Here is a 15,859-nt window from a genome sequence, read left to right as displayed (position 1 = left end):
GGTATGTCTGGCTAAAATCTAAATTTCGAAATTATGCGCCTAATAAAACTTAATATAAAACACATTAAACATATAATTATAGCTAACAAACTTTATCGCACAAATCAGATTCGTAAAACTGTTTGTGACAATTGTGACGTTACATTACTTTAGCAAATAGTATCCAGCTATTCGTGTGGAAATATCATTGGAGACGAGTCGTATTGACCTTCCATGCTGATAAGATAAGAGAGAAATGTATGTCTTGCACTTAACTAAGTCCTTTTAACCTAGTAAAACATATCCAGTAGGGCTTCCATTCCGTAATAACGTAATTCCGAATAACTATTGAACTTTAAATAATTACGTAATTAAAAGGAACAATCCCGTAATTACGGAATTATTAACAATAAAATAATATAATCAGATATGTGCGATATTTTAGCCTGGACTTACATAAAACAACATTTTAAATTAGCGCATTATTATTTGGTGATATTACTACTCGTGGTGGAAGAGTAGGCTACTTGACAGCTGCATACAATTATTTATTATCTGTACCTGCAACCCGCAAGTATTGAAGCCGAGAGGCCCTTTTCTTCTGCCAGTTAACCCTAAAGACTTTAATAAACATTTTGTCGTAGAGGAGTTCCATTCTGGTCTTCATGAGTAGTTCCATTTCACCGAATAGCACTATTTAAACATAAATAAAAAGCCGCTAAAGTGTGCTAATAAGAGCTGAGGAGTTAATTCAATAGGGATGTTTCCTGTACTTAAAATAAATTATTTCAAACCGTGCACGAAATAAACCACCATATAATTAGTAGAAAAACATAGATAGCAGCTATTTTTAAACACAATATCTATTTAATAAATCGGATTGAAATATAAAAAGTAGGTGCGTTTACCGTGACGTCACTATATTCGTTTTTATATAAATTCCAAATTAGCAAATCGTTTTGACAGTTCTAAAAAAGAAGCTGATTTGACTAGTAGGAATGTAGCCTATTCCTAATAGAATCCATAATCAGAAATTAAGCTTGACAAAAATATGACTTGAATACCTAACTTGTGTTTCCGTTCTAATCATCATCAGCAACTCCACTTCATCAAATGTCACTTTTTTAACATGCTTGATTTGTTGATGAGAATATAAAAATCACTATAAGTGTGCTTTTAACCTTTCGTCTGTCTAAGCACTGATCAGTGCGCACGAATTAAAATCCTTTGTTTAATATCTATAGGTTTAAATTCGTTCGCACTGATCAGTGCTTAGACATACGAAGGGTTAAGATTCGAGGAATTCCCTCGATGCCTCCTAGATCCTATCATCAGAACCCGCGCTTGACAAAAATGTAGCTTAAAAAACGAACTTGCTTAACAAACCTAAATAAGTGGATAAATAGCCGAACTTGAACTATGCGTCATTGAAGAGTTCCGTTCTGATCATAATCCGCAGATCCACTTCATCAAATGTCGCTTTTTTTTTAAATGGAAATGATTGATTTGTTGATGAAAATACATTTCTGTAACTGTACTATAAGTATGCCTGCCTTTAAGTTTTGGGGAGCTCCCTCGATTCCATATGGATCCGATCTTAGGAACTGGATTTTGACAAAAATGCGACCAATCTGTGTGTACTTATTACAAACATCACAAAAAACATGTACATACAACCGAATTGAGGTCCTTATTCTATTGAGATCTTAAACTTCTTAAAGTCGGTTAATAAAAAAATATCATTCATTAAATGTATCATTCTTTTCTTATTAATTACCAATTATTTGAAACTTTTGTTTTATTTTAAGACATTCAGTCAGTTACGGAATTACGTAATTACGTAATTAAAATGTTGAATTTCGTAACTAATTACGTAATCAACATATCCGTAATTTTGGAAGCCCTAATATCCAGTACTGTTAGTACCGGTGTTGATAAGTATACAATATGTATGATACAACGAACTGGAATAACTGTAGAAGGCTGATTAAATAAATCAATAAGTTTTTGGCAAAAATTTCATTTTTGGTACAAGCTTTACAAATACAAATACAAATGTTTATTTCTTAGAATATGGTAGTACAATGATGGTCAAATTACAATAAGTGCGTCATATTCTGCCCCTATCGGCGTAGAAATATTACAGTGAAATTGCTATACCTATGTGATTATTAATGCTAACATGCATATATTATATATATTTTTCTCAAAAATGGACGGCAAAGTCGACTTTGCCGTCTAAAAAATAGGTCGCGAAGCGCGGAGTTTATGGTCAGTCAAAAATTAAAAAGTTAAAAACATTGCAGTCTCGATTTTGGGACTGCAATGTTGCATACAAATTCCATTATTTGTCGAGTTCCAAACTTTTTAAAAGTTGAAATGGCCATATCAAATGAAGGCACAGACCCATTAAACAGCCAAACAGATGATTAGTACCGCGACCTGCCCAAATAGCTTGGCGTATTTTCGGCAGAAAAATACACTTCTATTTTTTTATAAAAAAAATAAAAAGGCGGCAAGGGCTTTTCTCTGTGAAAATATATACGTAAGAACGTTGCTTTTGTAAAATATTACTATGATATTTATATTTCTTGCACCATTTTTGAGAAAAGCACTATATATGACTCGGCTGGAAGGCTACTTGCTGGCTTCGGATTCAATTAAACGGACTCCCAAGGTCGTCCGTTTAAAACGAATCCTCAGCCTGCAAGTAGCTACTTCCGAGCCTCGACAATAATGTACTATTATCGCTGACTGTGCGACAGACAACTAATACTCATCGAGACAATTCTAAAAACCCCAATCACAATTAGGTTTCGTTGTTTTCTCCATCATCAGATCAGCTCGATGACACCACAATATTGCATTGTCATCCGATTTATGCATGCATGCAAAATTTCAGCTCAATCGGAAACCGGGAAGTGGATCAAATTTAACTCGCAAGATTTGATTACACACAGACAGACAACGGTCAGGTGAAACTAAATAAAAGCTTGCAAAAAGAGACGAGATGAGCGTTAAAAACCTAACCTAATTAGCATTATATAAAGTTCTGTAACCTGAAATCGCTTTATACCAAACATATTTGTTTGAAAAAGACTTTCTAACAAACATATTTGTTAGAAAAAGACTTTCTAACAAACATATTTGTTAGAAAAATACTCTTTCTAACAAACATAATTGTTAGAAAAAGACACATGGGTACAGTTTACAGTTTTATAAAATTTTCTTGGTCTTTGCTATCTTAGCCGGGAAAAAAGTCAATGGTTATACATATTTGCACTGGACCAGTCATTAAATCCTGGTATCATCTTGGGTCGTCCCATTCGTTTTTCGTCAAGTTCTTAAATTAGTCCTATTCTGCTTTCGTCACTCATTCTACATTGAAAGCCACCGACGATTGTGACGAATGTAGCATGAGTGACGAAAGCAGAATAGGACTAATTTAAGAACTTGACGAAAAACTAATGGGACGACCTAAGAAGATACCCATGTGTTGTGCAAACCAGTCTCCCTATCACAAACCAAGCCATCAGTCGCTCATTAACGTTTTCCACCTGTAACCTAGCTAAATAACACAAGTTTTCCTACGAAACTACACACTTAGTGTCAGTCCACGCACTAACGCGGCGCGCGCGTGTCGTGCACCTAAAAATATAATAAACACTATCTGATCTTGAAAATGATAATGATAAAGTTATAGTTAGTATGATAACGGACGCTTTCATAAGCCAGTGTTTTCTTTTCCCGCGGGCAGTGCGGGTGACAGTTAGAATAGTGAAGTGATTTGAAAATGGAACTGAATACGACAGAATTCGATTGGTTCAGCACAACTGTGGTGCCTGACAGTGTACCGGTGACAGAAAGTTCTGATATAACGACATGGCTGACAAATATATTTTTGCAGGTGTGTTTTAAAACAATAGATTAGGTTGTGTACCTTTTTTGTTTAAACAAAACCTTTACACGGACTATATTATACACGGATATATTATATTACGGTTATATTTATTACACGGATTATATTAGACTCGATATTGTTAGGGCGATATTTTGTGTTCTAAAGAACACTAGCCAATAGATATATGTATACAAAAGCAACAGTTTTATACAAAAACCGTGTTAGCATTATTGTTTATTAGTGTTTAACCAAATAACCATTTAGTTTTATGGAATATGTTTCAAAGCAATCGCAGCATTTCACCATTTTGTAGAGCAAGTTTAACCACCGAGATTTACAGATATATTTTATATACTTATTTCTTGGATTGTTTATATAAATTTATTAATAACCTCTGGCCTATTTGTTGACTTTTTGAAACCTAATGCAAAAAAACATTCGTTTTCGGAAATAAAAATTATAAAAAATGAAATTCGGTGACAATAGTTTTTTGTGAAAACTCTTCGACAAAAATGAAATACTTAACCCTTTTCTTACACTTATCTGTGTAAACTATCATCAGTTTTAATCTGAAACCTCTTTAAACATGAAATAAGTATAATTATAATGAGATCACCTTGTTTTAAGTGGTTAAGACTTGTGTTATCTTTCTGGGTTTAAAACACTCATTGTTAACAACACTGAAAGTATAACGTAATAGTAATAATTCGTTTTGGCCCACTTATTCAATATCAATTTGAAATAACTACAATAACTTTTAGGTACAAAAGCTAAGTTTATGTAGCGCGCTAAAATAAACCAGAACGAAACGAAGTCTATTTTTGCCCACTTCTAATAAATTTATTGATAAAAAAAAAGAAGAATCGACATTACAAAACGTTTTAAAGTGCCATTATTTTGTGGTCTTCATTAGCATTTTCATGTAAACAAATGTTTTTAAATAGTTAATATACAAAAAATACTAGAATATTAATACTTATATAATATTACAAGGACTCGCTTGATTTTCCCAGGATTTCTTCACCAAACCCGGCAAATCCTGACTTGATGAAGAGATGAGAATATGTGATACCTTTGAAAGAAAATACATATATAAAACGAGTTTCCTCTTTTGAAATCAGTCAGTCACTAGGCACGTGAATAACTTTTTATTATGTTAATAATAATGATTTCTTAATTTGATGCGGCTTCGATCCGCTTTCCGCTTCGTTTTGACTTATTTAGGGTTCCGTATATAGACCTAGTATTACATAGACGAGCTATACGCGTGCCTCCGTGAGGGACAAAACATACGCAATACGACAATATTATAAACACGTTTTAACATTCCTGACAACGTACCAAAAACAATCTACGTGATTCGGTCGGGTTATTTGTTGCCCACCATAAACCATACTACATTTTTGGTGGGGAACAAACAAAAAGTGAGACTATGACAAGGACAAGCAATAATACCGCTTTCTCTGCTACTCCTACTGAAATTTCCATAAGTGCATCTCGTTCGGTCGTTTGGCCCCTCCCCCGTGTCATCTCTATGTTATTGTACCTCTATGGTTCCGTATTAGTTTTATTTATACTCCACATACACGAGGTCGGTGCAGCAGGAGCGAAACTCTTCCTTTCTAGGTATCTGCCCGGTTCGAACTTTAAGATACGACAATTAATAAATCTAGAAACGATATGTATTAGATGTGTCAGTGTCAAAAGTGACCTTTTTGTTTGAGGAAGCGTCACATTTGACACTGACATCTCTAATCCATATCGTTTCTAGATGTTACTTATGCTTTTTTTGACATTTAGATTTTATTCTAGAAATTCTAGACTAGTATTTTTTTATACAATTTTTTTTTAATGTTTGACGATCCTTTTGTGAAATTCTTAGTGTTAAATTTGACATGTATAATAATCCAATGTTATTATGGAATAATATTAACATCAATAAATTGCTCTGATAATTAGATTAAGATTAATTACGATTCATAAGAGCTTGTTGCTAGGCCTACATGAATAAAGTATATTTTGATTTTGATTTTTGATTTTGATCTTTTCATTGAAGTACCTTAAATTTGGAATCAGGCTGTCTGAGCAACGCACGTATATAAATTCGAGAGTTCATGCCCTAATACAGCGGTCGGCAACCTTTTAGCAGCGAAGGGCCACATAGTAGTTAACGTAATTGACGCGGGCCGCACTTTGGTAATATTTGTGACTTTGACGTTTGTCAATATTACGTATAAAATATGCCAGGGAGGCTCGCGGGCCGCAAGCGAGTGGTTCGCGGGCCGCTTGTTGCCGACCGCTGCCCTAATAGGACGGTTTTCCCAGCAATAAATGTTATATGGCGTCTTCAAAAAATTTACCTTAAGTAGAAAAGTCACAGATGGGCTTTTCTCACTTGAATGGTTTGACCATTTGCCAACTCAGTTATCAAAATCACAGAATTAACTATTTTATTGCCAACAGGCGGTCTAGCATAAGTTGCGTTCTCGCGCGCGGGGCCATACTTGAACTCGCGCTAGATGTATGGAGTCGCGCGCGAGAACGCAATTCATGCCAACAGGTCAGAAAGGGATAGAACATAGAACCCATCACAACCGAAGGTAACTTCATTTCCGCCAGTTCATTAAATAAGAATAAATCATGCCTTTACCAAGCAGTAGTCACAAGCTCACTTTTATTACTTGCGTGGTGGCTCAAGGGAGTGTACTTATGTAAAAATAGAGTTATCAATCTAATGTTTCAATAGTTTAGCCCTGAAAAGGTAACACTCAGAAAAAAAGGCAAGGAATTGATTTCCGTGGCACAATCACATGAGATGAGACACCTCTGTGTTTCTGTGACAATGAAATCAGTCTTTGACTGTACAGAATATAGTATAGTAGCAATACTGTTATGAATGGATTTTTTTAAGTGGCCATGCAATTTTGTGGCTTGGTGTATAGTAAGTGACCCAACATAGTACCCACGTCGTCATATTAGCTGTACCTATAGAAAAGTTGATGCTTGATGATGCTAAGGCTCTGCTAACGGCCTACCACATAATCAGATATATCGGAGCGGCCAAGGCGCTCACAAATATCTGAACAAGTACATGTTAAATATTTTTGAGCACCTTAACCGCTGCGATTAGTGAACGTTTCTGCCCTTGAGACTTGAACTATTTACTACTACATATTTACAAAATATATTATTTATATTTTGGCACTTTGACGTTATTAGGTACCTAAAATAAAAATTGGCAACCATAACTTTGACGTCACCTCTTCCGCTGTCGTATGTAAAATAAAAATAGATCGCTTAGTAAATAACGCGCTTTTATTTTGGTTCCTGTGGGGCACTTATGGTATATCGCTTCGGTCGTTCCGGGTTTCGTTAGTCAGTAACTGCATTCTGCAAGATATCTGTAGTCGCCAACGAACTAGAATAATTTCAGAATTAACACACTAAAGGGGCCCACTGATTAACAGTCCGCCGGACGGTATCGGCCTGTCAGTTGTTCGGAACTGTCAAAATTTTGTTCTAACTGACAGGCCGGTACCGTCCGGCGGACTGTTAATCAGTGGGCACCTTAAAGCTCAGAAATGACCCGAATCGGGAATTGGGCCGATGTTGACATGCATGCATGTTGACAACGTCAAATAAGTTTAAGTATGTAGTGTAATGCCGCGCACGAGGTTTGACATAATATACCTAGAATGTTAACCAATCAAAACTCACTTATATTGACAAATCACATTTTTGCGAGAATTTGTATATTTCATACGTTTACGAATGGCGTACTACGTTATAACAGTAGAGTGCGTAAAGTAGTAGTAGTTCGCAAGGATGCAATTAAGTCGCATAAGGTTGTGTGCTCGTTTCGCGCGCATTAGCATTCGGCGGCCGCCGTACACTCGGCTAGAATAAAGGCCAACGTGTTTACAATGTAATATTGACAAGCGTAACACCGGGCTGTTGCAAAAAAAATAAGTACAAATCTATAACTTTTTGGGCACCGTGTAACTCTTGCATGTAACTAAAGTTGCAGACGTCGCGACTCCCATGGCTCCGCCATTTTGGAAAACTTCCAAAAACTTGTTGACAACAAAATAGTTGTTAGAAAATCATTATTATATATGACAAACAAAATGTTTGAAAGTTTTACTCTGAGAGTTTTCCGTAAACCGCCTCTTCCAAAGCCTCTCAAATATATGTAGCCTAACATCAGCCGCGTCATAAAAGTGATTCGATTGGCACTTCATTCACGTAGATTTGACGCTACTACGATACACACACCACATATTACGTCTTATTTACGTCCTTATGTCTGCAGGATAGGGCAAGCCGTGACGCCCGGGACTCATTTGGCGAAAAATCTAAAAAAAAAGAATAACATTTTGTATAGAGGGTCCAAATTTTCAAAATGCGGTAGCGACCCCCTAACACAATGTATTTAAAAATTTTGAAAAAAAAAGACAACGGTTTTTTAGTGGTAGATTATACATTAAGTGGGTGCCCCGTAAAAAATATAATTTCGACGAATTAAGGACCACCTAATAGTAACATTAAAAAATTATTCACCTGTCACCGATCTAGAATACAAAGATGTATTATGTACCCTTTGATTATCATATCACGTAGCCAGTCCAATTTCGCCCACTTGTAGCTATCCTATTGAGATTAGGTGTATATGATATATGTGACGTTACTATCGACATTTTCAAAAGGTACTCTTTCGTTATCAGATGGCACTTTCACGGTACAAGCGTTGTATAATTAGGGTCGCCACACTTCAGGATTTCCCCTGATAATCCTGACATGTCAGGATTTTTGGTCCTTTTTCAGGATTTCGGGGGGACTTGGCAAGTGTCAGGGTTTTTTTAGAAACCTCAACTAACTACTAAAAGTTAGGGTCGGTACAGATGGACTGCAACCCGACTGCAACTTGTATACACATTGCAGTTGGGTTGCAGTCTGTTTGCATCGGTCCTTAGTTAAACGTTGGGTTGGTCCACTGGGTAATTTGGGAAAATCACTGTCCAGGAAATATCAGAATATTTAGAATGATTATTTTTTGTTACCTACAGAATCCTTTGTATTTTCTCGCTTAGGAAACAGAGGGAAAATGACACCTACCACGTAGGTACATACAAAACATGAAGAAATAAACTACGTTGAAATCCTTTCCTTTGAAAAACAAGTCACATTTTTATCGTTCGTTGCACGCTGCACCTATTTTGCAATTCTGCGTTACTGTAATCAAGAAATCTATAAGTGCAATCGCGATTGTCTCGTTCAATCCTTCATTTTAAAGGCCCTCTGGACTTGTGGGTATTGCCAGTGCCGTGCCGGGCCCGAGCCCAGGGCCCCCATCCTCAGGGGGCCCAGAAAGACAGACAGTAACAGTATATTTGATAACTCATAATAAATAGAAGATCATAGTACGATCATAGTAGATCGAGAGGCCTGGAGAGCAGTGGTAGGAAGTATTCTTCCTACCATAGAAATCACGTCCCTCAGACATGAGGTCACGACCACGAAGATAGAGTAGAAAAATGTTAGTTTAATTCGCTTTCTTTGCCCAAATTCTTATGTGCCCAACGGCCCCAGCATAGTTTAAGACGGCCCTGGGTATTGCCCCTACCTACAAAGTAGGAGGCCCCGGGTTGGAGTCCTGGTAAGGGCATTGATTTGTGTTTTATGTCTATCAGTATCTAAGTAGCGGAAATGTTATTTATACACATATAAATATTAAATAATATAGTATATAGATAACGGCAACTTTGTTACAGTTCCTTTTGTAACACTTGTATCGAGGGTTCATTCGAATAAAAAGATAAAGCACATTTCTAATGAAGTAACTTTAAAAATGATATTGGCAATGTTTAATATAATATGAAACAATGTTCGTTCATCATCTCATAAGACGTCCACTGCTGAACATAGGCCTCCCCCTTGGACCTCCATACGTGCCGGTTGGAAGCGACCGGCAATGTTCGTTACTTACTAAATAAATTTATTATTTATGTTGTTTTGGGTCAAGATTTGACCTTTTCAAGATAAGGTCAAATTTTGGAGCTGTATTTAACCACTTCCTGACGTTCAATTGGGGTCATATTTTGTATGAATTCGAGCTGATCTGATGATGGAAACTGAAGGTGATAGGAACAATACAACCTCATTGAGTTTGTTAAAATAGACCATATGGGTAGTGGATTACTATTAAAAGTAAATTAGTCGGCTAAAAAATTGATAAAAAGCTTGTCAAAAATTATATCTTAAAAAAAGAGACATACTGCGAAAATTCATAACTCATTTTTAAGGTAGGTATACTTAGGATATTGACTAAGAATCTCGACCAAACATGAGAATTGTACCCCTAGTTGATCCCAATTCCACGGATGCGAATTCGCTCGACACTCCGGTGTGCGAGCGTCACTTGGTCGGAAAGTACCAAAAGTAAATAAAGGAAAAAGTAGTAAATAACACAACGACCTTGGTTACACGACCTCAACACACGCTTATGAATAATCTCACTGTTGTACTTTAAATATTTGCTCTACTATACCTACTTGAATTTATTGTAGTATAGTAAATACCTACAGAGTTGCACACAATGTAGAGTAAGAGTATTAGTTGCATTAAGTATGTTCTGTTTATATATTTCCTGATTGTAGGTAGAAACTTATGTCCTACGTTTTATTGAAATGTTTATTTATACACGGTGTAACATGAGGAAACCGAATAATTTTAACCACGCATTTCTGAGGTCAAAAGAAGTAAAAAATGTAATATGAGTTTAGGTCAATTTCGCCAAAAAAATATATTTTTTTTGTTTTGTTTTTTCAATTTTTTGAATGTATTTGTACATAAAAAATAAATGTTATTGGTAAACTTGTTACTTAAAATTGATTTATACATTTTTTTTCGTAGAACCCACTTTTTGCAAAGTGTTACTTGTCACTTTTTGACATCTATCAATAAGGATATTTAGACTACGTCCCATAGCAGCAACATCACCATCAAAGAGGTCTTTTACACTATGTAACAATAAAAACTTGTTTTTTTTTTAATTAATAATGTCTCTGAAACTAGGCGAATTTCAAAAAAGTTTATAGGACAATTTTGTCTTTAAATATGATCAGGCCACGTAGCCAAGATGCCGATCGCTTACGCTCCGTAGCGATCGAAACGCAACTGTCACTGTCGCACTAATATGGAAGAGTGATAGAGAGACATATTGCTTTTCGTTGTCGAAGCGATAGCGATTGTAACCTTGGCTAGGCCGGCTGGAATAAGTTGTTAAAATTATTCGGTTTACTCATGTTACACCGTGTATTTTAAGTAATAGAAAATTTTGTGTCAAATGCGTTTAAAATGTAGCGTTCTTAAACCGTAGGTACTAATAGGGGATATTACTGCAATGTTCTGCCGCCAGAGTGCAGCACTACCGACACAGTAAATTCATAGACTAACTTATACATACTGTGCCTTAAACTGTTTTTTGACAAGTTTTCAGAGACAATAAAATATGACATTGATGCATCAAGGCGGTTTGTTAACAAGGGTCTACCGGTAAACGCGAAAATAGAAGTTTAGTTGTCTGCCTCTTTATCGCTCGAACATGCAAGAGTGATAGAGAGATTAGATAGCGAAATTTCGATTTTCTTGTTTCGCGGTAGGCCATGTGATTGACGTGACGTGTGATGTGTCAATGTGGTTGGTTTACTGTATGTGCCACAGAGGTGCCACCTACGCAGAGCTTTGCCTAATATTCCCTATTATACCTACGCTAAACTGGCCAAGTGCGAGTCTGACTTACGTCTTGAGGGTTCCGTATTCTCAACAGTTTTCCCTTAAAATCGATTCTCACTAGACCCTTCTTATAGGTTTTTCTATAATACATATACTGAAATAGTAACACTCGGCCCAATTCGAACTTTAAGATACGTCAGTTAATAGATCTAGAAAATATATGGATTAGATATGTCAGTGTCAAATGTGACGTTTCTTCAAACAAAAACATCACTTTTGACACTGACACATCTAATCCATATCGTTTCGAGATCTATTAATTGACGTATCTTAAAGTTCGAATAGGGCAGTATCTCACGTCTTAAGGGTTCCGTATTTGCAACAGTTTACCCTTAAAATCGATTCACAATTTCACACTAGAAACCGTGATAGACAGTTGAAATTTTCACAGATGATGTATTTCTGTTGCCGTTATAACAACAAATACTAAAAACAGAATAAAATAAAGATTTAAATGGGGCTCTCATACAACAAACGTGATTTTTGACCAAAGTTAAGCAACGTCGGGAGTGGTCAGTACTTGGATGGGTGACCGTTTTTGTTTGCTTTTTTTGGTTTTTTTTTTGCATTATGGTACGGAACCCTTCGTGCGCGAGTCCGACTCGCACTTGCCCGGTTTTTCTATAATGCATATATTATAGTAGTAACACTGACTGTACCAAATAAGTTTATCGCCAAAGGGCAAGCCCTGAGCTGACTGGTTGGCTTCTCGTTACTACGCTATTGCCCAATCGCATGCCCCTTAACTTGTCACATGTGCCATATAGAATACAGAGCTCGGCGGGGGTGAGCTGTTTTCAGAGTTTGCACCACATGGACATGCCTTGTCATACGATGGTATATGTGGTGTAATTTAATAACTAAATAAATTATTTTATCTAAGCTGCCTTTCCGCTACGATCTTTACGTCGCCATTAAAACAAATGAATTTTATTGCAAGCTTCTTTAGTAAACCTCTTCAAATAATATGTATATCCATCCAAATGCTACTTTAATAGTTTATTTATACATTAGGCATGGTCATTTTAGTTTAATTATGAATAATAAAGTTTTATTTTAACATTTCTTTCTAAGGTGTATCTATATTAATATCCACACTTGACATAAGTGACGTCAAAATGGCTCACCCCTGCCGAGCTCTGAGAATAACTCACAAAATAGCATGTATGCATGTATGCATGGTATGCATGCGTCGCATGGCACTTTCAGTCAAAAATCCGAGGGTGATAGGGCCCACGTATTATGAGCGTCTTACCCACAAAATTGAACGCCAATTGAGACTCTTTTTATTGGATAATCCATTATATTCTGTAAATGAATATATGGAAATGACATGTAATAATCCAAATTGAATGTAATTCATTTTTCTATTGACCTGTTTTTCATTTTATTTTATTTTAATTTGACGATCTTTATGAGATATCCGTGCTTAAATAGCTTAGCCATATTGACATTATTTTTTACTTTATATTATTTGACATTGTTAATAATTTAGTTAATTAATCGATTGCTTATAATGGTTTTTAAATTGTGTATTGCTTGACATTTGTATAATTATAATCAATTGTTATTTTCCTACTTGACTATCATAATATAAATTCGTATAGATTAATAGTGTAAAATAATTTATATTGTAATTTCATATTATGAAATAAATAAATCTAAATCTAAATACTTTTAACTTGCCAAATGTAGACGTAACAATATTCAATTTCTGTGTTCGTGTAAACGTCTGGCGTATCTATCGTATCTCTTGTAATCTTCAATCATGCCGAAGTTCATTGACCTTATTTGCAATGTCTAGGTGCATCATAAATATTTGATTAGATATATTATAATAGTGATTTGTTTGTTTGTTCATTGTTTGCATAACCATGCAAATGTGTTGCTAAATAAACATAGTCTGTGCAAATCGTGATAAAATATTATGTTACTTCCTCTTATGGAGGTACTAATAATTTATTTAAGTACCTATATAACTGGTGTAATTATACTAATTATAAACTAATTTCTTATGATGCGTTAAATAACTACAAAAGTGATTAAATATGAAATTTGTCATATACTACTACTACTACTTCGCTGGCTCAGCGACCCGAAGTGGATCTTTGCCTCCGACACTAGATTGCGCCATTCGTTCCTTTCCTGTGCGATCTGACGCCATTCAGCCGCTTGAATGCCACACAGGTCTTTCTGGACCTCGTCGATCCATCGGTACCTGGGCCTTCCGACCGGACGTCTCCCAGTTGGTCGCCCCAGATAAGCTCTTTTGGCCGCACGATCCTCTCCCATCCTCTCCACATGGCCGAGCCAGCGAAGTCGAGCAGCCTTGCTCTCGCCAATGATGTTGCATATATCATATAATAATATATCATGTCATATTTTCATAAATTATATGCCTCTTTTTGTTATATGATCTTTAAGTGACATTTTCTAAGAAATTTGAGTTTTGGCTATGTATTTTGTGGGCACGCAGCAATATGTTGTATGTTTGTATATAATTTCATACATTAGAATCGGCGAGCTGAAGTACCTAGATAATCTAGATACTTTCTATAAAAATGTCTTTGAAAAGATCATGTCACAGATAATGTCTCGGCGTAGACTTAAACAAAATGTCACATTTTTAGACCAAAACATACTTATGTCCTTATAGATTATTCGGTCTATAAGAGCGAATTTTAATATAACTTCAAGCGCATAACGCCTTTGATGAACGACAGATACTTTGATACGATATAAATTCAAATGTAGTCCATTGACACATAGATTGTACGATCTATCGTCGATAAGGTATCTAGTAAACATCTCTTTTTAGGGTTCCGCTAAGATAAAATGTATTCAATGACAAACTTATATTTGCAGTTGTTACTCTATGTTGATAATGATATTGCCGATGTATTGGGTCAACGGCTAAAAATCAATTAAAAAAAAAACGGCTAAAAATCATCCTACGCGGCAAAAGTATCTATTGTAATTCTCTAATACTTAACGAAAAGAAAAGTCTCTATGTGTGGAACATTTAGATTGTAACATATCAAGGTGGCTAGGCTATGCTATCCCAGCTTTTTATGCTGGCTGTACCGTGATTCAGTTTAGCTTTCTTTTCGGTCCTTTCATAGTTTATTTACTTCAGTTGTTACAAATACGGGACTAAGGAGTGCTCCGGGAATTCCCGGTTCTCGCCATACAAACTCAGTACCGGGAGCATTCCTTATACGGAACCCTCGGTGCCCGAGTCCGTTTCGTGCTAGGCCGATTTTATTATCAGTCCTCTTTTATAACTCTTTGTTTAAATTATATTATCTTATTGGTCGTAGCGACCCATATGGAGATTTGCACTACTTTAGCATGTGTAAATAGTTATATCATCCTCTAAATAACCTTGTTTTTTGGTTTAATTGCCAAATTTAAAAGTGACATTGAAATCTCACCTCGCACGTGTTACTAAGGCCGTTGAATTTTACTATTTTAAGTAGTGCCCGACAATGCCGACAGAAACCGGTTTTTTTGCCGAAACCGAAGATCGGTTCGGAATCGGTTTGCTCCAGTTACTTCGGCCGGACTAGGGTTACCAGATGACAGGAATTTTCCTGACATGTCAGTAATTGGGACGGAAAACGAAAATGTCAGGATTTTTTTATTTGATAGACTTTTTTTATAAAATACCTTTTTATTTACTTAAATTAATACAAATAACAAATTTAATAAAACTTAAATTAATAGAACGCGGCTATCGGCTCAATCGGGTGACCATCGCTAGCGGCTAGACACCCCCCCCTCCCTCAAAAATATGAATGTCAGGAAAAACATTTGGTAACCAGGAATTTTGTCAGGAAATTCTAAATTTGCATCAGGTAACCATAGGCCGGACACTCTACCGACAATGCAGTCGTCAGTTTTTTGACTGAAACCGAACCTTGTGGCAGAAATGCGGATGCGGATTTTTATGAAGAAATTAGGTACCACCATATTATTCGTCACACGTTTAAAAAAACCGGCCAAGAGTTCCGTACCATTACGCAAAAAACGGTTAAAAAATCACGTTGTATGGGAGCCCCACTTTAAATAAATAAATAAAATAAACATTGAATACCACCACATATTTATTTTAATCTGTTTTTAGTATTTGTTGTTGTAGCGGCAACACACATCTGTGAAAATTTCGACTGTCTAGTTCAGCGG

General features: G+C 35.9%; 1 protein-coding gene across 1 annotated transcript in view; it reads left to right on the top strand.

Annotated features, from left to right (window-relative positions):
* LOC134673765 (putative divalent cation/proton antiporter TMEM165) overlaps nucleotides 1-15,859 on the top strand; it is a 50,513-nt gene that overhangs the window by 16,915 nt on the left and 17,739 nt on the right. The gene's annotated exons all lie outside the window — the stretch shown is intronic.

The sequence above is a fragment of the Cydia fagiglandana genome, chromosome 19, assembly GCF_963556715.1.
Source record: "Cydia fagiglandana chromosome 19, ilCydFagi1.1, whole genome shotgun sequence".
NCBI lineage: Eukaryota > Metazoa > Arthropoda > Insecta > Lepidoptera > Tortricidae > Cydia > Cydia fagiglandana.
Note: the sequence above shows the minus strand (reverse complement) of the source record. Positions and strands in the feature narration are given on the sequence as shown.